At 45.0% G+C, this 24,093-nt stretch overlaps 1 pseudogene; it reads left to right on the top strand.

Annotated features, from left to right (window-relative positions):
- The first annotated feature begins 2,574 nt into the window (after positions 1-2,574).
- LOC114692865 lies at positions 2,575-23,574 on the top strand (annotated as a pseudogene).
- The last annotated feature ends 519 nt before the right edge of the window (positions 23,575-24,093 follow it).

Raw genomic sequence — 24,093 nt, 5'->3', positions numbered from 1 at the left:
ACAAACACAGGATAGAGAACAGGGAGGAAAGGTGAGAAAGGTTTAGGATGGAGCCATCCATTCTGAGACATTCCAGTGATGTATCTCTCTGTGGCTTTCACTTTGGCTCTTTGTCCTAGAATCTACAGTGCCCTTCTTCGTTCTCATCCATGCTGTGTGTACAGAACTATGTTTGGCCTGTCTTATCTGAGACCAGGAACTTGGGTCACTGTGTAGTCAGTTCATCTAAAAAGCATCTACTCTCCAGCACGCAGGAGGCAAAGGCAGAGATATCTCTATGAGTTCAAGGTCAGTCTGGTCTACATTGTGAGACCTTGTTCTTCCAACTCCCTAAAAAATGGCCTTTTCTCACGAAGGTTTATTTTGTGTAAATCATAGGCCTATTTAGATCCTTTTAAGTCATTCAAGAATTTTTTGGATTGCATGAAAGAAAAACTACTTGCTGAAATTATTGTGTCCTGCACTGACGATAATAAAATAAATGTGTGCGTGCGTGCGTGCGTGCGTGCGTGCGTGCGTGTGTTTTGGGCAATATATTAAACACATACAATAAATGCAGGTTGAATTTGGTGTCTTATTTCTTCTATGGTACTGTTTATTCTCTTGAGCCTGTCTTCATTCATCTATTGTTCTGTGACGGTAAAGTTACAATTTTATCAAAGCATAATTTCATAACGGATTCCTTGAAGATATTTGAAAACCTTCCACAGTGGTTTTGTTGTTGTTTGTTTTGTTTTGTTTTGTTTTGAGGGTGATAGGATTGCTTGTTTCAGCAGTAGATTTTAGTTTAAGTCATATAGAGTTTAAAAATCTAAGGAAGCTGGTAAGCCATTATTAAAACAGTAAGAAAATGTGTCTTGGAACAATCTTTTGTGTTTAGTTTAGGAATGTTTTACTTTCATCTGCCCTGTAAGGAAACCCATGCTGGACTGAATAAAGTAGTAATTTATCAGTGTTGGCAAATGACCCTGGAATTGATTTTAAATAGCTTTTCTAACAACTTTTTTTTTCTAGCATAGAACGAATTGCATTTCAGTTTATTCTTGTAAGACAAGAGGGTATAATCATTAGACATTGCTTTGCTAGGCCCTGGGAAGCATATTCTACAGCCCTCGACTATGTAGCACAATTTTACAAGATTAGGCCACATGGCTTTCCAGACACGTTGGCAAACATGTGGCTGTTGCACTAATAAACTACCTACCACCCTCAAGGCAGGTACAGTTTTCTGCTGAGAGATTCAGTAATATCATGAGACTTGAATGAACAAAACGATCTTTGAGTTGCACAAAGATCTACGTTATGCAAGCTACAGAAACCCAATACCATAGCTCTCAGGCCATTTGTACTCATTGGGAGACAAAAATCTTGCCCATTGTGATTCAGTTTAACTATTTTTTTTTTTTTTTTTGGTGTGTGTGTGCCATGTGCTTAACTCCTTGGCTTTCTGATGAAGCCAAGGGATTGATTCCTGAAATAGTGTTTCAAAATGCATATCAGAAAGAACAACTTTATTGAGGTCTGAACACATCTGACTTCTGAGATTTTCCAAGTGTTTATGTTCTGCCCCCCACCCCAGTCTTCCAAAGAGACCTTCTTGAAGGGGACTCCTGCACCTGGGGTGGGGTCCCTCCCAGACCCTGGATTAGTCACAAACTGCACACAAGCATCTGTTTTCCTTTATTAAGTGGGGAAGACAAGTTAAAATGGCTGCTTTTTGACTCAGGCAGAAACAGCAGCAAATGACCTTGCAGGTGTGATTTTTTTTTTTAAAGGGGAGGAAAAGGGGAGTCTGTGTTAGGATGGCTAGGATGCAGTGGTAGATGAGATAAAGGACTAGGGAGAAGGGGAAGAGATAAGGGAAAGGGGGTAGGGGTATTTGTCCCAGAGAGGCAAAGGACTGCCCCTGGAGAGAGAGGAGACAGACGTAGACATAGACAATGGCGGTTTATAAAGGTAAAGGGGGCTGTGTTAGGATGAGGTGTTAATTTTAAATGAGCATGTTAATTAGGTGAACCAAAGGGGGATTTTGATTGCTGCTGGACTTTGGTAGTCAGCCCCAGGAGGAGGAAGTGGCCAAATATAGGGACACTTTGGTGGCTAGCTTTATAATGTAATCTAACGGTTTTTTAGCAAAGGCCGAGGGATGGGAGAGAAGGGCAAGGCCTGCCAGAGCCACGTGTTCTAGTGGGCTAGCGTCTATCTTTAGACAGGTGGTAGCAGCCACACGTTTGAAGGCTACGGAGGTGATTATGGGATGTGCTCCCCCATCCGAAGAAGTCTACTTCTTCAGCCCTTTCTTCTTTCCCCAGCTAAGCTCTAGCTTTGTTGTTTGTTTGTTTTTTTTCCATTCTCTCACCCTTTGCTTAGCCTCGCCCACTTTGAGGCCTGGACAACCCCTCCAGCTCCCGCTCCACCCCCAGCCTCCTCCCCGCACGCCGGCCTCCTCTGCCAAGTCCCGCCTTCTTTTTTTTCCTGCCAATCAGGTTGGGGCCACCTTGTGACACTGCCCCCGAGCTCTCTAAGGGCCAGTGGGTGATCTGCGCTCGGGCCGCTGTATCCCGGCTGCGAAAGATGGCAGGGGCCGCGGGCTGCTTCTCCGACGAGCAGTTCCGGGAGGCCTGTGCGGAGCTCCAGCAGCCGGAGCTTGCCGGGGCCGACTGGCAACTGCTGGTGGAGGCCTCGGGCATCACCATCTACCGGCTGCTGGACCAGGTAGCGCTGACCCGCCCGCTTGTGAAGATCAGGGCCCCGAGTACCCGGGTCAGGACTCCCCGCAGGGCTGGTTTGCTCTGCTGGAGTGACCAGGCTCCTCTGAGTTAACTTTGCCCTGTGTGGTTGGGCCATTATCGGAGCTCAGCCTCAGGTCATTCTTGTTGCCGGATTTGTGGATTGTTTTATTTTATGTTTTACTTTGTAGCGTTTGCAAAAAAGAAACCCAACGGCCTGGGAGCAGGAAGTTGTATTTAATGGCCATGATTGGATGGCACCTGGGCGTGCCAAAGGTATCCTGTCTAGGGTCTGGACTTTCACTAGAAGAAGGTATAATGTGTCCAGTACAGGGGATATGAGCAGGAGAGGTTCGGCTATGGGCTTTTAGGTGTCTGTGACTATCTACATTCCCAGAAGAGAGACATTTGGCAGCAATTGGTTGATAGACATAGGAAATGAGTAATTTGGGGTTTAGCCCAACTCAGGAAGTAGTTTGTTAGGAATAAACGATAGAGTTAAAACACTGGTCAGCTGATTCCTAGACCATGCCTAGACCTGCGGAGGACATGGGTTCTTCTCATATGCCAGTGCTGTGGGGAGTGGAATGGGAAAGAGGGACTCAGGGACTGAGGGCTAGAGTGGCCAAGAGGATAGCAGTCGTCTCACCATTTTAAGTCTGTCTTTTGGATTCTATTTTAGTTGTATTTAAGAACTTGCTTGTGAAGCTTCAGGCAGCAGGCAATAGAACTGTGGAAGGAGTGGAGTGATGGTTGAACAGTTTCTTTGGACATAGCCCCCAGGTGGAGAAACTGGAGGCTTGTCATCATGGCTTTACTGTAGGCAGCCGAAGTTCCCTGCACAAGCCCGGAGTGTCACTGTGAAGGAAACAGACAGGAGGGATGAAGTCACCTCACAGAGACCCAGGAAGTTCATGGCAAGGGTGCGGCTGGAGGGCTCACAACCTGGTAAAAGTGGTATAAATTGGATTGGACCGAAAAGAAGGTGGGGAAACATCTGGAAAAGAATTCCCTGTCAGCTAGGTGGTCTCTACTTCCTTCTTGAGGTCACAGGACAGCCTGGATCCATGCAGTTGCACGTCCACGGAGCCTGGAATAATACTTCATGAGGTCAGCAAGAGGAATTTTACTGGATGCCTCTGCATGTCAGGGCCAGGAATTTGCTGATGATAATGATCAGTCTGGTGATGGCTTTGTTTCCGTGTCCCTTAAACTGAGAGGTGCACAAAAGAACTTGTAGCTGCCGTTTGCCTCTTTCCTAATTGTGCTACCCCACTCTATTCGTGTTTTGCTAAGGATGGCAGTTGGCTCAGCAAACTTGGCCTGTTGTATACAGGGGTTACAAGATGAACAAGAGACAAAATCAGCATCCTAGTGGACCTGAACAACTCTCTGGGTGAAAGTGGATGCTTTCAGACAAAATCCTTCTGTGCTCTCCCTAATCCTTACGCCTTCCCTGGCAGCCACCTATCAAGGTGATATACACTGGCCAAGTCGTGTATCAGGCATCAGATGCCTTTCCCTCCCTTTCTCTCCTTTTTTAGGTTGGGTTCTCAGTACCTCTCACCTCATATTGCTTCATCTTTTAACTGGTTTCTTGGCTTCCGTTTCTTCATTGTCTTGTATCCCACACGTTCAGCACCTGAAAGAAAGGTTGTGATCTTGTCATTATCCTTTAGATGTCACCCTCAGTCACAGAATTATTGCAGTCATTGTAGTAGCAAAACAGTTGCTACAGTGTCACCTTTAGTCACAGAATTATTGCCAGTCATTGTAATAGCAAACGGTTTGCTACAATGTCACCCTTAGTCACAGAATTGCTACCAGTCATTGTTAATAGTTACCAGTTGCTGTATGTTTTCTTAAAATCCGGCACCGGATATTGACCTGCTCATTTCTAACTTCAGCCTTAGGATAGACACTGTTGATCATCACCTTTTTACCCATGTGGAAAGGAGTGTGTCCAGGAAACAAATTAGTTAGTCAAGATTAGAACCGGCACCTGAACCTAGTCATCTGGTTCCACATTTCTTTCTTAAATCCTCTGCCTCTCTGAGCAGAAGGCACATACAACCTGGTGGGGATGCTGAGGTCTCAGCTCACCTTTTCCCAGCAGTGTCTCCCATACTCACACATTCAGGCCATCTTTTGTTGATGAAAGATAAAGAAATTGAGGTTCTAGGAAGGTACATGATCCATCCAAGGCATAGAATTAAGAAGCACTACAAGAGCAACACTCAGTCCTTCTGTCCACAAGGCCCTTTCCCTATTCTACCTCCTACATCACCATTTGGTAGAGCACCTGAAATGTGGAATGGGTTATCCTGGGAGAGACGTACTGCCTCATCATTAACATACTGAAAAAGAAACCAAGAGTGGTTATATATTCAGTCAGTATTCATTGATGCTCTATGAGAGCCAAGTGAAGTGCTGTGACTCTTACGATAGTGTCAGTTCCCTGAAGGTTCCGGTGGCTTGGTTAGGAAGATGCCGTGTAGGTTGCTTGTGTTGATGGCCTTTAAGGATCATGCTTGGCATGTTGTTGATGGCCTCAAGGTGGTCATTGATGACAGGCTGCTTGGCCTACCATCCTCAGATCAGAGGTAGTTCACCTGAGGTGGTAGTCTGGTGGCTCCTTGTGGTTCCTCACTGAGCATCCTTTATTGAAATGAGGATGGAGAGAAGCAAAACGTAGGTCACATCTAAATGTGCCTGTGAAAGGTTTACCATGATGTTTTGGAGCGATGAAAATAAATGCAGAGGCTTTGGGACATTATTCAATGTAATAAATTATATTTTAAATTAAAAGTAGATTTGTGCCATTTTGTAGAGTAGATGCAAATGATTCTGAATCCTGTTGTTGGACAATGGGGACTTTTCCTCATGTAATTGTATTTATCTATTTTTGGGACAGAATTTCATCGTGCAGCTCTAACTGGTCTGTTATTCACTGTGTAGCCCAGGCTATCCATAACTCCAGAGATCTTTCTGTGTCAGCCTCTCTAGTGCTGTCATTTATGGGCATGCACCACAGTACCTTCCTAGATGGGAACTTTGGACAAACAACATTTTTATATACATTTGGTTTTCCCATTTATTTATTCAGTCACAAAATGTTTCACGTGGAGAGTTTCTTCGGGACTGTTCTCTCCAACACTATTATCTCTTGCTTCAACTTTCTCTGTTCTAATCTCATTTCTTTTTTCTACCCATGTTTTAGTGGTAATAACTTAGCAGTATACAATGTGCAATGTGCAAAATACTATCACACATATGCCGTCATCTACTTCTTCAAACAAATCTGGAAGCCAGGCAGGCATGCGCTTCCTCTTACCACTCAGGTAGAAATGAGAAACTGAGTCACAGAAAACCTTGTGAGTAGTAACTGGCATGAGCTAATCTACTTGGATAAAATCATTATCAAATATGCAGCTTGCTGAGGGGCTAGAACACATCCTCTTTCTGAAGGCTGAGCAAAATCAGGTGAAGGCTGCCTTGTGGCATCATGAGAAGAGCATGGACTTTGGAGGCAGGCAGTCATGAGTTCAGACCTCAGCTCTGCTCCATTCTCATTCATTCTGTTATTCATGGGAGTCATGTGCTGCTGCCTTTGCAGGCAGTGGGGAGTGAAGGAGATGGTTGCTGCTTCCCTGAATAAGTCTCTTGAGCATGAGCTGGATTCGCTGATGAGAATAAACCCCCTAGATGATAAAGAGATGTTGGGGGGTATAATACTATGAAGAAATCAAGCAGGGGCAAGGGAGGGAGAGAGTAGGGAGAAGGCTCAGCAGGAAAGAGGACTTCTGGGGAAAGCAAGAGAACTGAGTTCAAATCCCCAGCACCCATTTAAAAAAATCTGGCCATGGCTACATAGGCCTAGAACCTCAGTGCTGATCAAGTCCTGTGTGTTCTTCAGCATGACATGTTTACCTGTTACTGAGGCTGCTGGTCCAAAGACTGTTCTTTCAGAACCACAGATGTCTAGGGACAGTCTGCCATGACGCTTGTGGGCTTTCTGATACTGAGAGGTGCCGTCAGAGGCAGAAGAGTCTTCGGGAGACAAGGAATGCTATAAACAGGTGAGAAGAAGGGAAGTGACTACTGAAGACCAAATCAGTGTCTGTCAGAAGACTGGCTGTCCCTGATGGTTGGGATAGTGAGCCCCTGCGAGTGAGTGTGGTCCTCTGAGCTGTTCTCATAGATTCCCTAAGAAGAAGAGCCATAGACTCTTAGGAGATCTTTCCCAGTGATCTCTAGTCATGTCTCACAGCAGCTTTGGACTGCATTACCATGGCAATAGTCGACAACATGGCCTATAGACTGAGTCTGGCACACAGAGGTCCAACTTTGGTTTAGGCAGAGGCTGGACTGAAAAGCTCCGTCTGATGACTTAGTGGGTTATCTCTGCATACTGGCCTCAGAGAAGGGACTACACTGGTGTGTACTAGACCTTGGCTGTGTCTCAGCTGGATGAGAGCCAACCTTCGTTTCCCAGCGATGGCTTTTACTGGCGCTGCTGACCTCACGAAGTGTTTCAGGCCCGAGAGGACAGTGAAACTGCATTGATCCAGGCTGCACTGTGGGCTGAAGAAGGAAGCAGAGGTGACCTTCGCAGACAGGAGTCTCTGCTGACTTCAGACTTCCTCTACTGTCCTGTAGCTGGAGCTAATCCAACGCGGGCCACAAACTTCTTTTACTGCAGTATGATGGGTCTAATCTGCCTGCAACTCCTACCTTCTGGCTCTTGGCGTGAGGGATCAGATTGCTTCCAAATTCAGGGAACTCACTGAACTGTAGCTTACTAGCAAGCAGGGCCGGCTTATCTACAAGCTGGCCACCTGTTATCCCCAAGATACCGAGGCCACCTTTCTCTCCTCTTTCACTTCCCCCAAGTGTGCAGAGACAGGCGACAGCCTTTGTTCTCTCTCTGGGTGAGTGTGGGTGTGGAAGTGGTGTGGGAATGCTGACCCAAGGTTTAGATTTGAGGGGTGAGGTTGAGTAGGATGTCCTGCTTCTGTTTCCAAGTATAAGCTAAGCTTTGTGGTCTGCCCTGACTTTCACCACACCCCTGCTGGGGGCTTCAAATACAGTGAAAAGTTTGTATTTGGCTGCAGAACCCAGAGAAGAGTTGATGACTCATAAAGAAGCATTTGAACTTACTGGGTCCTTGGTCATAAAACTATACCAATACCCAGGTGAACCAGAGCAATATTTGGAGTAATGCTGAACAGAAGTTTTCACCTATAAATTTGCCCTCTTTTTGACATCCTGCTGAACATCCTTAAGCCTCAGTTTCCCTGTCTGAAAAATGGGCTAATAGCTCATATCTCATATTAATTGTTGTGTGAGCTAAATGGGATAAGCCGTCTAGGTGGGTCAGTTCATTATCTCGTGTTCAGTAAGTGGTCAGTGAGTGTTAGCAATCAATCATTACTTTAGCTAGCTATCTGCAACCCTTAGGTTTTAAGCCCATGGTAGTTTCTTTTAGTTTTTTTTCCATCGTACTTTCTTAGAACATCAATAGTACAGTAGATTTAACTAACTGTGCTCTTCACAGTCTGTAGCCATAACAGCCCATCTTTGAAACCCTGACTTTAATTTTGGCAAAAATGCCCTACTTCTTATGGCCCCTGAATTTATCTAAGTCCCATAGAATGGTGGGAGTTAGTGAGCATCCACAGCTATACAAGGGCACCTTGTCTCCCGGGGAAATGGAAATGAGCTCTTCCATGAGGAGGCCAAGTCAGTGCACAGCAAAGAGAGCATTCATGGGGGGGGCGGTGAGCAAAAGTGGCGCTCGGGCTGCCTTATAGTTAGTGATGAAATGCAGATGAGCTCCACAAATGAGGGATAACTCATGGGTGATACCTTTTGTCTCAGTCAGGTCAGGGGGCATGTGGGGGTGGGCAGGGTGATATCCACAGGTGATTATCCACTATGCGGCAATGAATAGTGAAGGCTAGCTGTAAATAATATTTTGACAGTTTATATTTTCTCTCATGCTGAGGTCTGTAGCTAGAGTTTTTCCTGCCTTGCCCACAGTCAGAACAAATCTTTGTCAACCTGCCGGTCCACAGCCGCTCAGACCCAACCAAGTAAACACAGAGACTTATATTGCATACAAACTGTATGGCTGTGGCAGGCTTCTTGCTAACTGTTCTTATATCTTAAATTAACCCATTTTTATAAATCTATACCTTGCCACGTGGCTGGTGGCTTACCAGAGTCTTTACATGTTGCTTGTCCTGGCGGTGGCTGCAGTGTCTCCCCCCTCAGCCTTCCGCTTCCCAGAATTCTCCTCTCTCCCTGTCCCACCCACTTCCTGCCTGGCAACCTACTTCCTGCCTGGTCACTGGCCATCCAGTGTTTTATTTAATACAGAGCAATATCCACAGCAGAGGTCGAATGAGCACACCAATGACCTTAACAGGGGAACTGGAAAGTAAATTGCGTGGATTGAAAAAAAAAAAAAAAAAAAAAAAAAAAAAAAACAGCTTGGAGTTTAGACAAGCCACCAGAATCAAAATTGCATCTTAAAATCTAGCCACACCAGTTTCCCGTCATGTGTCCGGGCCTCTGCAGCCCCTGTTTCTTCATTTGTAAACTGGGGATGCTGACATGTCCCTAAGCTCAGTGTCTGTCATAGAGCGGGTGACCTGTGAGTGTCAGTGGAGTATCTGTGCTCCTCAGTCCTCACTTCTTAAGCTGGAAAGAGGAGATCAAATTTTCTTTGTACCCCCTCCTGGACTTCCGCTGGATCACCTGATGTGACCCTCAGACTCATTCTATGAGCTGGAAACTCTTCTTTGACCCATTTACAGGTTAGTAGGCAGAGAGCTTAGACTCAGCTCAGCTCATGGCTTCAAGCCCATGCTGTCACCACTGTGCTGTCGTTTCTAGCTACAGAGTTCAGGAGACACCTCTTAGGGACAACAGTGGAAAACTTGGCCACATCTAGTCTGTTAAAATTGAGAACATTATCCTTTACTCCCGTCCTGCTTTTCTTCTGGTCCGAGTCTGACTTTTCCAGAAACATCTAAAGCAATACTTTGGCCATCCAGAGCACTACTGGGCTTAGGGACTCAGGGAAGCCTTCCAGGGAGAAGTGCACTCTGAAGCTAGAGCACCGGAAGGGACAGGTTACAGGCTTCGCCACCAAGTGTCATCAGTTGACTCCTAGCAAGTCACTGGGGTCTTTCACAGCATTGGTCTGTGGCCCTGACTAATCTTATGTGATGGGCTTTCTTCACCTTAATCTTTAGCTCATGATCTGGATAAGACATGTAGAGAGAGTGGAGCTAAATGAGATGCTCTTAGGGTAGAAAGAGCTGGTGTCAAAAGACTCACTGTCTCGCTCTGTTTGACCTGATACTAATGATCATAGCTCTGAGTTTCATGTGTCTGTCTATCTCAAGGACCATGCTGATGACTCAATAAGATCATGACTATAAATTACTGGGAAACTAAACTATGACTAACAAACCAATTCCCAATATTATTGAAAAAAATCAATAGCATGTCTAAAAGGATCAAAAAAATTCCAAACAAACCAAGTGACCACTGAGGATTGATCATCAAGGGAGGCTTATGGTGAGGGGTAAAGTCAAGATACAGCTTAAAGCTGATCACTTCTCAGAGCCAAGAGCCCAGATCCCTGCTAGCTTGTGAGTGTTTTATGACTTACTTAGTGTCTCTGCAAAATTAAACATTAACTGTCAATTTAATGCCCATTGTAGTGGCCCTTTGAATTAACTCTCATTAGATGGAAGGGCAGGGCCCATTGTGGGCCATTAGTTACTTAGCTCACATGACTGACCACTCACCTGATTGGACAAGCAATGTAGGGTCACTTCTTCAAATAGGTGGAGGGAACGTGCATAAAGCATAGGGACCCCTATTGCCTTGGTCTATGATGTTCTCAAAACTGACCAGTCTTGATAAAAATTACCTCTGTCTCCATCTAGTTCCTGTCATAAAATCTACTGGTCAGGGCCACCATCAGGGCAGCAAGTCAGTAATCCTCTTTTGAAGGTACTCCCACTCTCTGGAGTTCTTCCTCACTTTCCCTTATAAAGCTACATTTGCTCTACTCCTCGGTCATATTTCCTTATTATTTTTCAGCATAAGCCATGGTTCAGCATGGCACTGGAACTAGTGATCATCATTCTAGCTCCCCAAGTTAATAAGCTCTCTGTGGTCATTTAAAAGGAGAACGACTCTCATTGGCTCATATGTCTGAATGTTTGGTCCCTACTTGGTGGAGCTGCTCAGGAAGGATTAGAAGGGATGGTCTTGTTAAAGAAGTCACTTTAACAAGTGTGTCACTGGGGACGGGCTTTGAGATTTCAGAAGACCTCTGCATTCCCAGTTTGCACTCTCTTTCTGTCTGTCTGTCTGTCTCTCTTTCTCCTACTTTCAGATAAGGATGTAAGTTCTCATACTGCTGTGGCACCATGTCTGCCTGACTGCTGCTGTGCTCACCACCATGATGGTCATGGAGTCATCCTTGAAACTGTAAGGAAGCCCTTAGTAAACTTTTTCATAAGTTGCCTTGGTCATGGCATCTCTTCTCAGCAATAGAAAAGTAACTAACACACTCACCAAGAGTCAAGAGAGATTCTGTTACTCTCAAAGAACCCACATGGTCCTTTTTCTTTTTCCTTGACAACGTTTTTAGCAGTGCTTTGAATTTCTATAGTGTTTTAGTGAATTTATACATAATCCCATGGTCTTTCAAATATTCACAAGTTTTAACACTATTCTGCCATTCTGTTTTAGAGTACTGTGAAATGAAGAATCAATCCAGACCTAGAGCAATAGAGACTTTCAAGGAGTTAGGTGGACATTTCAATGGGGAGAGTTCTTTAGGTCTTCAGCATTGCGAAAGCTAGGCAAGTGAATTTTCTCTTTTAAACCGTAGTAAAATAGGTTAGGAAGAAGCATGCATGGGAAGTGGGATGAAAGGGTGGCGTGATTGACAAGAGATCAAAGTCCTCTACCCTGAGTCCAGCCCATTCACCAGAGGGAGTGCAACTGCTCAAGTTAGGGTGGGTCAAAGGTCAGGCCTTGAAGCAAGGAGAAAAGTGCATTTAGTTTGGTTAAATATTTTGTTTTGAATTGATACGAGGACAGGAAGCTCAGCTAAAATTTATAACCAAAGAAAGGGAATTTGGAGGGTCTGCTCAGGTCTTGGTGTCATGAGTCTGTTCTGTCATATGGGGAAGTGATTTGCTTTTGTTATTGTTGTTTTATATTTATCCTTGTAGTCAGTGCATATGAACTAAGGATGCAGAGTTGAATTTTGAAGTTTTCTATCTATATCTTCTATCTATCTATCTATCTATCTATCTATCTATCTATCTATCTATCTATCTTCTATCTATCTATCTATCTATCTTTATGTTTTCCTGTGTGAGTTCACATGTACTACAGTACATACAGATACCCATGGAAGACAGAAGAGGATGTTGGACCCCCTAGAACTGGAGTTATAGGAAGTTGTGTGCTGCCTGATGTGGTGCTAGGAGATTAATTCAGGTCCTCTGCAAGAACACTGAGCCATCTCTCCAGCCTTCCTTGTTTTGAGACAGGGTCTGACACTGACTCTAAAGCTCACTGATTGGCTAGATTGTGTGACCAGCAAGCCCTAGGGGTCTTCCTGTCTCTTCCTCCCCAGATATTTTTACATGGGTGTTGGGGATCCAAACTTAGGCCTTCATGCTTACATGGTCTTTTTTTTTTTTTTTCACTGTTTCCTAGTATCCCAAGTTTCAAATAAAATTCTGCAATGTCAGTGAGGACCATTTGGATCATTTAGGATTGTTTTTCGGAACAAGTAATAAAAAATTGGGCTGAGGATGCCCTAAATAAAGGTACTTTTTGGTCTTACATAACTAGTCACTCAGAGAATCTATGGCATGGATATCAGTTTAGCTGATCCATTACATTAGTGACACTGGATCTTTCTACTCTGCTGTTTCTTATTTGTTGTTTTTCAGTCCCTGAAGATATGGCGCAGATCCAAATATGTCCCCATTCAAAGCAGGGCAAGGGTATCACTTGGATGCTCTCCAACACAGGAGACTAGAAAAGTTACTAGCCATTCACATTCTCATGAGAGCTCTTCCCACAAGGGAGGAAGTGGGTGTATACCATATCAACCAAACCTTGTTTCTTCTGGCAGTTGTATTCCATGCATGATATCGGCTAATTCACTGCCACTCACATAACCTTTCAGTATTTGAAGAGTAGGAAATGGTCTTAGAAATGGAGTATTACACACCCAGTATATTTTTGCTATAGAAGAGGAATCTGAGCCACTTTTAGAGGGGTAGAGGTATATGAATAAGTATATATGGAGTTATTCATTACAATGTTGGCAAGCTTGGGAAAATATCCAAAACAAAAATTTCAAAATGATTTGTAAAGCTAATTTTTAAAAGGCCCCATACATTGTTGACATAAACTCTGTTCAGGTAAAGCTAAGCTTTGTGTTTTTCTAAAATTCAACTGTGAGAAATTGGTACCTAATCCTAAGGGAGCTGCTTCTTCACTGTTTCTGAGAGCACACACAGCTGTATAAGTGTTATACATATTTAAAGAGTGCAAGCAACCCTTGAATGATAATGCTCACACTCTAATACTCACCTCTGAGAACATATCCCTATTGAAAAAATGAACTGGGATTTTGAACTCAGTGTTTCATGATTATTTTGGAAATACTCATTTCTATAAAAATATTCTGAAATAGAAATGCATTTGGGGAAGAATTGTTTCATGTTAACTTTCCATAGTCTTAATATACTACTAAATTTGAGGTAAAAAATACCGCTTGTTGATACCATATCATATCCATTTGCTCATGTAGACAAACATCTACTCCGTTAAAGAAAATACTATCGGATATTATTAGCAGATACTTGCAAATTAATGAGGTTACATATCTCTGATTAATAGTTCTTTATAATGTCTTTAGACTTTCTACAGTGAATATGGATTGTTTTTATAATGATTTAAAATTACTTTACCTTTTAAAGGATGAAATAAAAAATGAGTATGTTAGCTATATCCACTTAGAAATCATTGAACAAGAGAGTGCTTTGATTCAGGAACTTGGGCCAGGCTGTGGAGCTCAGCAAAAGAATGTGGGACTGAGAGATTAGGAAGGGGGCTCCGAGGATCTTGTTCCCCTGGAGTGCTGGTGTTTCTCAGTCCTGCTACAATGGGGAGAGGGACTAAAGGAAGTCATTCACAAGAGTTCATTCCCTCCGTGTTCGTGGCAAACTGTAGGCCATTCTATTTTCTCTTTGACTTTCTGGCCCTGCTCTATGATACAGACAGAATTTGAGTCATGCAGGGATGTGATTGCATTCAGGAAGGCAAGGGACCTAGTCTAAGAAAACAGTTCTGTCTTAATTTTTGTAGATGTCCACAGTAAATCATGGAAGACTCCATGATCATATCTTAACATGTAAGTATCCTGTTTTTGGTGAGCATATGTAGAAAACAGGACCTCTATTGTTATGGATATTTGTATACTGTGTGAAGATATACTGCTGTGATTGGCTTAATAAAGAGCCAAATGGCCAATAGCTAGGCAGGAGGTATAAGTGGGACTTCTGGGCAGACAGAGGAAGTAAGAGGAGATAATTGAGGAGCAGGAGAGGCTTGAGGAGACACGGAGGAAGCAGGATGGGCAGTAGGTGACTGAACATAGATGAATAGAAATGAGTAAATATAAGTTAAAAGACCTAGTGGGATTAGCCTAAGCTAATGGCCAAGCTTTCATAATTAACAAGAAGTCTCCGTGTTATTACTTGAGGGCTGGCTGGTGGGACAGAAAAAGAATTGTCACACTCTATTTTCCCAAACAAATTGTTCATTCTCTCTCCTTTGGTTGGAATGTACCTATATTGATGTAAATAGGCACATATGGGGAAGCCCTCACCATAGCGCTTCCTGTCAGGACAGGCAGAAGATGTTTCTCCTGAGGCCCCTCATCAGATCCCAGGGATAGCCCTTCGCTCAGGGTATCAATCCATGCTGAGGGCACACAGGTCTTAGATACACCCAATTCTACTCTGCTTTATTAGAGAGCCCTGGTAACAAGCCATCTGCTTGTACTGCTGGCAGATCACTCTGAATTTCCCCGTCCGTTTCTGCCAGGGTTCTTTCACATCCACTGGAGATTCCTAAACTGGGGTATGGTTTGTTATGTTAGTGCCAGCTGAGTTGGAAGCCACTCTTTAGAAGGATCTCCCAAGACTTTCTTAGCTGTGGCATGGGTCCTTGGCTTAAGGAGCTTCTTTAGCGAGCAGTCAGTGGAAACGCAAGACCCATCTAACAGCTGGGTTTTCTCCATTTGCTTGTCACTTGCTTGTCTCTGTCAGTTCATTGCCTTTGTCCTTTAGATCCACCACTTTCCTCTTAACACCAGGGACCAAGCCAGACCAAGCTCAGGGAATTCTGAGTTGCCACTGTACCCAGTGAAATGTGTAGTGGGGCACGTGGAGCCTAGAGCCCTCACAGACAAGGATGTGGCCTGACGTGAGAAGGAAGGAACTCACTTATACGTGTAATCTAGAAATTGTCTTTTCTAAACAACTGGACCATCTGTTTCAACATGATTTGAAGCTGATGGCAATTCCCTTTTTAGTTTTCTTTCTCAATAAAAGTGAAACAAAAGCATAAACAAGCCCCACATATAACCCCTCCCCCATATAAAACATAGAAAACTCTGTCTTGTGAATGACTTTGCAAAAATGCATTTGGTTTCATTGTACTCAGTGGATGTATAAAAACTATACACCCCACTCAGAGTTTCTGGTTGACTATGTAACATGGATATGTGCCTGGTATCTGCAAATCAAACCAGAACCAAATAGAATCTTGCATGCCTCACAGGTCCCCCCCCTTCTCCAGTTTCTTCTGTGTCGGTGAGGGCCACTTCCTCACCGACCATGTCCAACAATGGTTGACAGAGTCCTCCTTGGCGATCTGCTTTCTTCTCGTCATCCTTCCAGCAACAATTCCTGGCATCCCCACCATTGCTGTTAGCTCACTGTTTTTGGTGACCCATCTATTATCTGGATTAATGCACTGGTATTAAAGCATCTCTGTTCACCTATGGCACTGTTCTCTACCAAGACTCCTGATCTTTTGAAATCTAGTTAGATCTGGTCATTTCTAATCCATCCCTAGTCATATCTGGCCATGCCTCTGTCCACAGACATCTTTAGTTTTTCCAAAGCGATGAGAATCAAGACTTTACCTCTTCCCATGGTTTTCCAGGATCTTTGGTGTCTTGACTCCACAACTTTTCTACCCGCAGCTCTACTGTTACAAGACCTTTCTCTTGAAGCATGCCTTTCTTCCATCTCCAGTGACGGGTCATCTGACATTTAGAACATTATATCCAGATAAATCTTGGGAGATGGTTCCTATAGAGGCTTTTTCTATCTACCTCTTGATATGGGTCCCCGCAAAGACACTATTTACTATATAACTCATCTTATGTCCTACTTCAATCATCTGGCCAATGCTGACAACTATCCCCTCCACCAGTACCTACAGCTGTATATTGGATACATGAGACCAGGGGTCCTATCTCCTTCTATACTGTGGTCACAAGACCCAGCGGAGGTCAGTGGTTGATATGGTTGAAGCCCAGCCCCAGCTGTTTTTCTTGTGATACAGAAAAACTCAACTCTGTATCAACAGAGTGTTCCTCCCGTTCTGTTTCCATAGCCAACTGACTTTATGAGTATAAAGTGTTTGGTGTCCTGGAAGGTTGTTCACCAGCTCTGCTCGCGGATGTGTACATGGACTTGACTACAGGAAAAATGGGACCAATATGTAAAAGGTGAGTGATGGCTTGCTTAAAAAAATCATTAAGAAGTTAATCCAGTCTTGTCTAATTTAGTCGTATATACTTGAGGTTGAAACCCATGTCGCCATTTCCAGTACTGCTCTGCCCATATCTCAGAGTCAGTCTGCCCTTTGTCCTCACAGTTGCTTGGCCCTGCTTCCTGAGTTGTGTTAACCCATGTGCCTTGGTTGCCATGGAAGCCTTCTGGGAAGATGGGTCTCCAAACTTCCTTTTTGGAAGACGAATCAAAGATCTCCAAATAAGCAAGGGTACACACACGTGAGAAGTGAGGGAGTGGGATTCTGAGGGGCTGGAGGGCACTGGCGGTCCAGACACCTGCCTGAGGGAAGGCAGCATGGTCAGAAGTTCACTGGCAGTTGATGTTCGGTGGTGATGCTCCCGCCACCCCTCAGCGGCTAAGCTGAGGACATTTCATGACCTAAGGCAGGAAAAGAATCCAGAGTCCATATAGTCTACGTAGTAGAGGTTTTACCTTGGAGAAATAAAGCCTCCTGCATCTTAGAGGGGGTAGGGGCAAGTCAAGACTTCTGCAGCTATCAAAGAAGCAGCCTTATCCCCCCCCCCCCTTTAAAGAAGAATATATTATTCATGGCAGGGAAAGATCCAGGAGTTTCTGGCTTCTGTGAGTGCTGCTGTTTTGGGCCTCTCAACAATCCTGCAGGATGTTTCGTCAGCTCTAGACTGTGTTCCTCTGCATTGACCTATTTCTCAGGCAGATTCCCGCTCCTTACGAGAGTGTCCTTCAGAGGACACAGGCTCATACTCTAATCATGCAAATACCTCTAGGAAAGAGAGTCTCATTTTCTTAACCAAAGTCAGCCAGAATCCCAGAAGTCCTTCTCCACTGTTCATCGCAGGGGGACTGCTCAGTCTGTGAACACTGGTCATGGTATTGGGGCCGCATACTTCCCCTCATTAGGGGAATCAGCACACTGGCCTCTCCAAAGGAGGAGGCTGGCACTGTCTCGCTCTCCCAGCTGCCACATAATGCTGTCATGTGATACAGACTTTGCCAACAGATGCCCAGGTGGGTTCTTCTGGGAAAGGAGCAATGTGAGGAAGCAGACAGCCTACAAATCCTCTTTGTTCATGTCAGCTAACACACCGACTTTAAAAAGAAAAGTAGTCGCAGGGCTCTTACTCTGTTACCTACCATCAGCTCTTCACACTGTGCTTACTGTACAGTAAAAGCCACTGTTAGCTTTGCTAGAACAATCTGGGAGTCTTTACCTTACTGCTTCTGGATTTTAGGAGTACCCAAGAGCCTTGGACTATTTGGACCTAAGCTTACTACAGGAGCAAACTAAAGCCCTGGCCACTTGATTGCCATAGTCATGTCTTGCTCCTTTGCCTAGCCCTGAACACTTTCCCCCACTTAAACCTCATAGTAGAGATGGACAGGTGTGCGTGTGCGTGTGCGTGTGTGTGAATACTGAGCAGATAGAGCAACAGATGCACTTATCCCTTGCTCTCACGACTGTCCACAGTATTCTGTGGCACTGAGGGCCACAAAGCTCCCTAACCCATAGTCTGCTTCTACTAGATTTCTTTTAAATGCTAACTGTACCCCAGTGCATCTCCACAGGGGTGTCTTGATCCTTCCTGGGTGGTTAGATGAGAGGCCACCACACAGTCTGGCACATGTCTGCTCGTCAGTTCCTTTGCCGTCTCCTGTGAGAGCTGCACAAGAGCACAAACATTAAGGGAATTTAGTTACTGGAGCTGTGGCACGTTGTGGAGAAACAAGACTCTCAGGGTTCAGCCGCGTTGTAGCTGTCTACGGACCCAGCCCTGGATGAGCCTTTTGTTTCCCAGATGCCGTGAACCTAAACATGCCAGACTCTGTGACTTCCTCAGTCTCTGGCCAACTGTAGGGAAGCAAACCTTGATGGTGTGTGTGTGTGTGTGTGTGTGTGTGTGTGTGTGTATGTGGCTGGGGAGAAGCAAAACTCCTGGTCCTCTACTGACATCTGGTGGTTTACCTGTTTAAAGCCACTGATAATTTCTTGACACCCATGTTATCCCAGCATGCTGTTGGTACAGTGGACAAAGGCTGGGCTTATTTAGGTTTTCTGTGGTTCTCTGTCCTCTAGGCTATCCTTGAGCAGCAAGGTTTCAGGGGTAGTAAATATACTTTTCTGTCATAAACACTTCTACGTCTGATGAGTTAGAGATTTATCACACACTGAGGCTATTAACAGGCTTCTTGAAACCACTGAACTCTTCTGATACGTTAACTTCCTGTGTTCTCCTTCAGAACTCTATGAAAGGAATGTGATGGACAGATGGTGGCCTACTGGGAAGTGAAGTACCCTTCCCTTTGTCCAACAGAGATGTATCCTTTCTCACACAGTGTCCTGTGTTCCCCAGTCGCCGTCCTACGCTGGGATTCATTCATTTGTGTCACTCTCAGAGACTTTAGAGTGTGATTTCCGGGGTGATCACATAGGATAGTAACCTCACATAGAGTCATTGGAAGATACCGCATCTTTCCAGACAAGGTGTCCAAAGAGAGAGATGGTGGGGCCTTAGAATTGGGGCCTGAGCCAGGCGGTGGTGGCGCACACCTTTAATCCCAGCACTCGGGAGGCAGAGGCAGGTGGATCTCTGTGAGTTCAAGGCCAGCCTGGTCTACAGAGTGAGATCCAGGAAAGACACAAAGCTACACAGAGAAACTCTATCTCAAAAAACAAAAAACAAACAAACAAACAAAAGAATTGTGGCCTCGGAGGAACAGTTTATGAAGAGTTTTGGTCCAGACACTTTGATCTTGATCTTACAGAGGAGGAGGTGGGGTCCGTGGAAGTGAGATGACAGGCATCAGATTGTAAGAGAGAGCAACCAAGACTCTCACCCTCTTTGTTTCCAGCTTTCTTCTTCCAGCAGGGTCCTCTTGACTGCTCTTTCTTTTTTTTCTTTCTTTCTTTCTTTTTTCCTTCCTTCCTTCCTTCCTTCCTTCCTTCTTCCTTCCTTCCTTCCTTCCTTCCTTCTTTCTTTCTTTTTCCAAGACAGGGTTTCTTTGTGTAGTTTTTGGTGCCTGTCTGGATCTCACTCTGTAGACTAGGCTGGCCTTGAACTCACAGAGATCCACCTGGCTCTGCCTCCGAGTGCTGGGATTAAAGGTGTGCACACTGCCGTCCATCCGACTGCTGTTTCTTGACACCAGGTGCTTTTTCTCCTCATTTCTGTGTTTATAAAGTAAAGCAATGGACTGGACTGTAGGGAGTTTTTCCTCACATCTAAGCATATTGATCCCTTGTTGCTGTGAACAAATTCCTGACAATAACCTACCTAAGGGCGGGAGAGGTGGGAAAGTGTGATATGTTTGGATGAAAATGCCATGATGAAACTCATCACTCTGTACACTAAAATTAATAGAAAATAAAGATGGGATATACATGTGCTAACATTTGCTGTCGACCATGGGAATGTTCTGTGCATGCTTTTAGAGGTGAAATAGCTTTGCTCTTCTTGGTGAACCAGTGTTTCCCCAAACAGATCATCTGCCTACTATAACTTGAGGTATCTATGTGTCTTCCTACGGTTTTAGTTGTGACATGGATACCTTCCTGTGTAGAGGTCTGTGATTACAGCTATGGATGAGGACAAGACAGGATCAATACTATTTCTATCCAGTGCTATTTTCTACACCCGGATTTCTCTAGTGCTCCCAACATTCCTGCCTGAGGACCAATAGCACTCCTTTTTCTAGATAGAGAAACTAAGTCTGAGAACATTTGGCTAGCTTCCCCATGATTACAGCTAAGTGAACAGTGCTCTCTGTGTGTCTTCTTGGAGGAAGAAGGAATGTGATCTTTGCATAACTGAGAACTCCAGGGACCATTCACAGGTAGGTGACAGTGCTCTCCAAGTGAGAACTATGGTTGGATGTGAGGTTCAGCTTTGCAGGGGAAGTAGGCAGTAAGTGAGGTCTCAGTAGAAGGGAGCAGATGCCAGGGAGAAGGCAGAGTGGCTTCCTTTGCCACCAGAGTGGCTGCTTTCCTCATGCTCAAATCATACCTTGACTGGCTATGCAGTATGTCTACATCCGCCAGCGACGAGACCTGGATGTGGACGGAGGAAAATCTACGTGGTCCTGGCCAGAGCATCTCCGTACCTCAGTTTCCTGAGAAGTCTGGGGTGATCCGAGTGACGCAGTACAAGCAGAGCCTGGCGATTGAGAGTGATAGCAAGAAGGGGAGCCGAGGTAAAGCCTGGGGTGCAGGTCAGCAGCTAGTCAGGGCCACTTGAAGGCTGGGCAGGTGGGAAGCAGATTAGGTACAAAAGCTTATTTATTAAAGGTAACCATGGCCTAGAACAGTCGATTGGAGGTCAGCACTGGAAAGAGTCTCAATCCACACACCAGATTGCCTGGAGCTTGATATAGGTGTTTCAATCTGACCCAGTGCATTCTTTTTTGTTTGTTTATTTATTTTATTATTTCATGTGCATGAGTGTTTTGCCCGCATGTGTTTCATGCCTGATGTCTGTGGAGGCCAGAAGAAGGCATCAGATCCTCTGGGACTTAAGTTACAGGTGGTGGTGACCGACCATGTGGGGCTGGGAATTGAACCAGGATCCTCTGTAAGAGCAAGAAGTGTTCTTACTTACTGAGCCAGCTCTCCAGGCCTGCCCCTTACTCATGCACTCTTTATTGACCAGATGAAATCAGAACACTGAGAGCAGACCCTGGGGTTTCGGAAGAGTCACTTCGGGTTTATCCCATGGCTATAGGGACATGGCTGGCCGAGGGCCAGTGGATTGGCAGGTGTTCGTTAGAAACTACAGCTCTGCTCAGCACAAGCCAGAGACTCAAGAACATTGAGTTCCAGTCTCCCAGAAGGAAAGCATGGCATCCATCTTCCACCATCCAGGCAAGAAACGGTTGCCTGTATCAGACAAAAACTCTGAACCATCACTCTGATGTCCGTTAGTCTGTGGTTGAACTGTTTCTGACTATATTTCCTCATGATAAGGTGGGTGAGCTGTCAGCTCCTTGGGGCTGTTTGGATAATGAAATGAAAGATGATTTCCAAGTGTCAAGCATTTGTCAGGCATCTGAAAAGTCACAGCCAATTGTTCCCCGGGCTATATTTTTAACAATGCTTCTGTGTCAGTAGCCACAAGGCAGGTCAGGGCAGTTCCCCGGGATCACTTGCTCCCTTCCTCTCTCTCTCTGGGCCCGACTCTGAAGATAGAAGGTTTGCAGGGCTTTGTTACTGCATTTGCCCAGTCCCCCCCTCCCCACCCCTTCTGAATTGTCTTTTCTTTTCCCCATTTAGTTTTCATGTACTACTTTGATAACCCGGGTGGCCAAATTCCGTCCTGGCTCATTAACTGGGCAGCCAAGGTGAGATCCAGGGGGCAGGCAGGGGTGGGGAGTGGGGGGTAGGGGGTGGGGGACAGGGTATGTGCATTTGACAAATGTTGACTTAGCCTGTGGGTTGTCATGTTGAAGAGACACATTGTCCCCAGGTAATGAGACTCTTTTATGAAGAGATTGAGTTGAGTGACTTGGACAGAGCTGGAGTGGCCAACACCCAGGATGGAGACTGTGACACAGGACAAAGAATCTGTTAAGCTTGGAATGCCAGCCCTTCCCTGCCAGTGGCCCCAGACCCTCCAAGATCACGCTCTGGAACTTCCAGGCATAGGTCTCCTCCTTGTAGGGACAATGGTGCTTTCGGTATCTGCTTATGGAAAGTTAAGACAGACAGACTTTGCTTAGAGACAGCCCAAAGGAAGCTGCTACTTCTGTGGTCTTTGCTTTTATCATTCCCTAAGGCCAGGGAACTGTGCTAGTCACCCAGGTCACTAGAGGCTGCAACTCCTAGGATCCTGCCTCGCTGTGACTATTCAGCAGGATTTGTACAGGCCTTGGGGTGAACTCAGAGACTCATGGGATAAGAACGCCTGTAGATCAGAGGAAACAGATGTGATTCTGAATCTGGTTTTGCTACTGGATGTTTTGTGTTGGTTAGGGAAGTTCTGACTTTGTTCTTTAAAAACAACAACAACAACAAAACGAGGATGAATATTGCCTGCTGCGTGGAGTAGAAGGCAGTGAGATAACATTTACAGAAAGTCTTGCACAATGTTTGACACTAAATACTATGTCTCCCATCTTCTAACCCCAAGCACTGTTTGCTAATTCAGTAAGGCAAGCCCTATCACTTCTTCAAGGAAGAATCCAGAAACCTAATCTCAAATTCTGTCTTTTTTTTCTTTTCTTTTTTATTCTTAAGAAATTATGTGTATGAGTGTACATGTGGGGGAATGTGCCTATGTGGGTGCCTGCAGAGTCCAGAAGAGGTGTTGGAGCCCCTGGGGCTGGAGTTACAGGTGGCTGTGAGCTGCCTGACATGGGTGCTGGGACTGAACTCAGATCCTTTGCAACAAAAACCTGTGTTTTTAGGCCCTGCTATCTCACTAGCCCCCTTTTCCTTTTTTTGTTTTTGTTTTTGTTTTTGTTTTTGTTTTCAAAACAGGCTTTCTCTGTGTAGTTTTGTGCCTTTCCTGGAATTTACTTTGTAGACCAGGCTGGCCTTGAACTCACAGAGATCCGCCTGGCTCTGCCTCCCGAGTGCTGGGATTAAAGGCGTGCGCACCACCGCCCGGCTCTTTTCCTTTCTTTTTAATAAATATTTCCAAAAGGGCTCTGTAGTTCTTATGAGCAAAAGTCAAGCTGAAAGCCCTGTCTATGATGCAGCCATCTGTCTGGGTCTTGCCTTGTGCCATTTTCTGACCGCATCATGTAGAAATTGGATCAGAGACCTCATTTTCTTTATTTCCCCTAAAGCCATCGTTGTTTATCTTCTGCCACATTCCAGAGAGTGAAGAATACATAGAAACGTAATTTTCTTTCCCTTTGCAGAATGGCGTTCCAAACTTTTTGAAAGACATGGTGAAGGCTTGTCAGAATCACCCCAAGAAAACCTAACAAGAAGGATGGGACCCAGCATCCATGAGTGGTATCTCTGGATGTGTTCCAAACGATGCTCAGCCTCCCCTCCACACTCTCCATCTTCAGAGGTCGACATGGATCCCTGGAGTGCTTGCCTGTTGCCTGTCTCATTTGCTGCCTTCGTTCACACCGGTTCTACTCAGGGCCCACTGCCTTCTTACACTATTGAAAGGTGGTCTCTGCTTCTTTGTTTTTAATTAGGGAAATCCTCAGCAGGGAAGAAAAGCATTCTGTTGTACCATTTTAGGGGGATGAGTAAGAGGAGGAAGGACGTCAAAACACGAGAGTGACCCTTCCTGGCAAGCAGGCTCTCTTCAATACTCTCGTGCAGCTCAGGAGTGACTGCCTTTGGCCCATAGTTGACCTTCCATGTTCCAACCTTGGGGACACAGTGATGTCCGTTCTCTTTATGCTTTGCTGATTGGGATAGATTGGGATTTGAGGCAACAAGCAAGTATTCTTACTTGTGCAGGATCACGGGCTGCTGTGATATCAGATTACTGTGAGCGTCC

The sequence above is a fragment of the Peromyscus leucopus genome, unplaced genomic scaffold (genome assembly GCF_004664715.2).
Source record: "Peromyscus leucopus breed LL Stock unplaced genomic scaffold, UCI_PerLeu_2.1 scaffold_212, whole genome shotgun sequence".
Taxonomy (NCBI): Eukaryota; Metazoa; Chordata; class Mammalia; order Rodentia; family Cricetidae; genus Peromyscus; species Peromyscus leucopus.
Note: the sequence above shows the minus strand (reverse complement) of the source record. Positions and strands in the feature narration are given on the sequence as shown.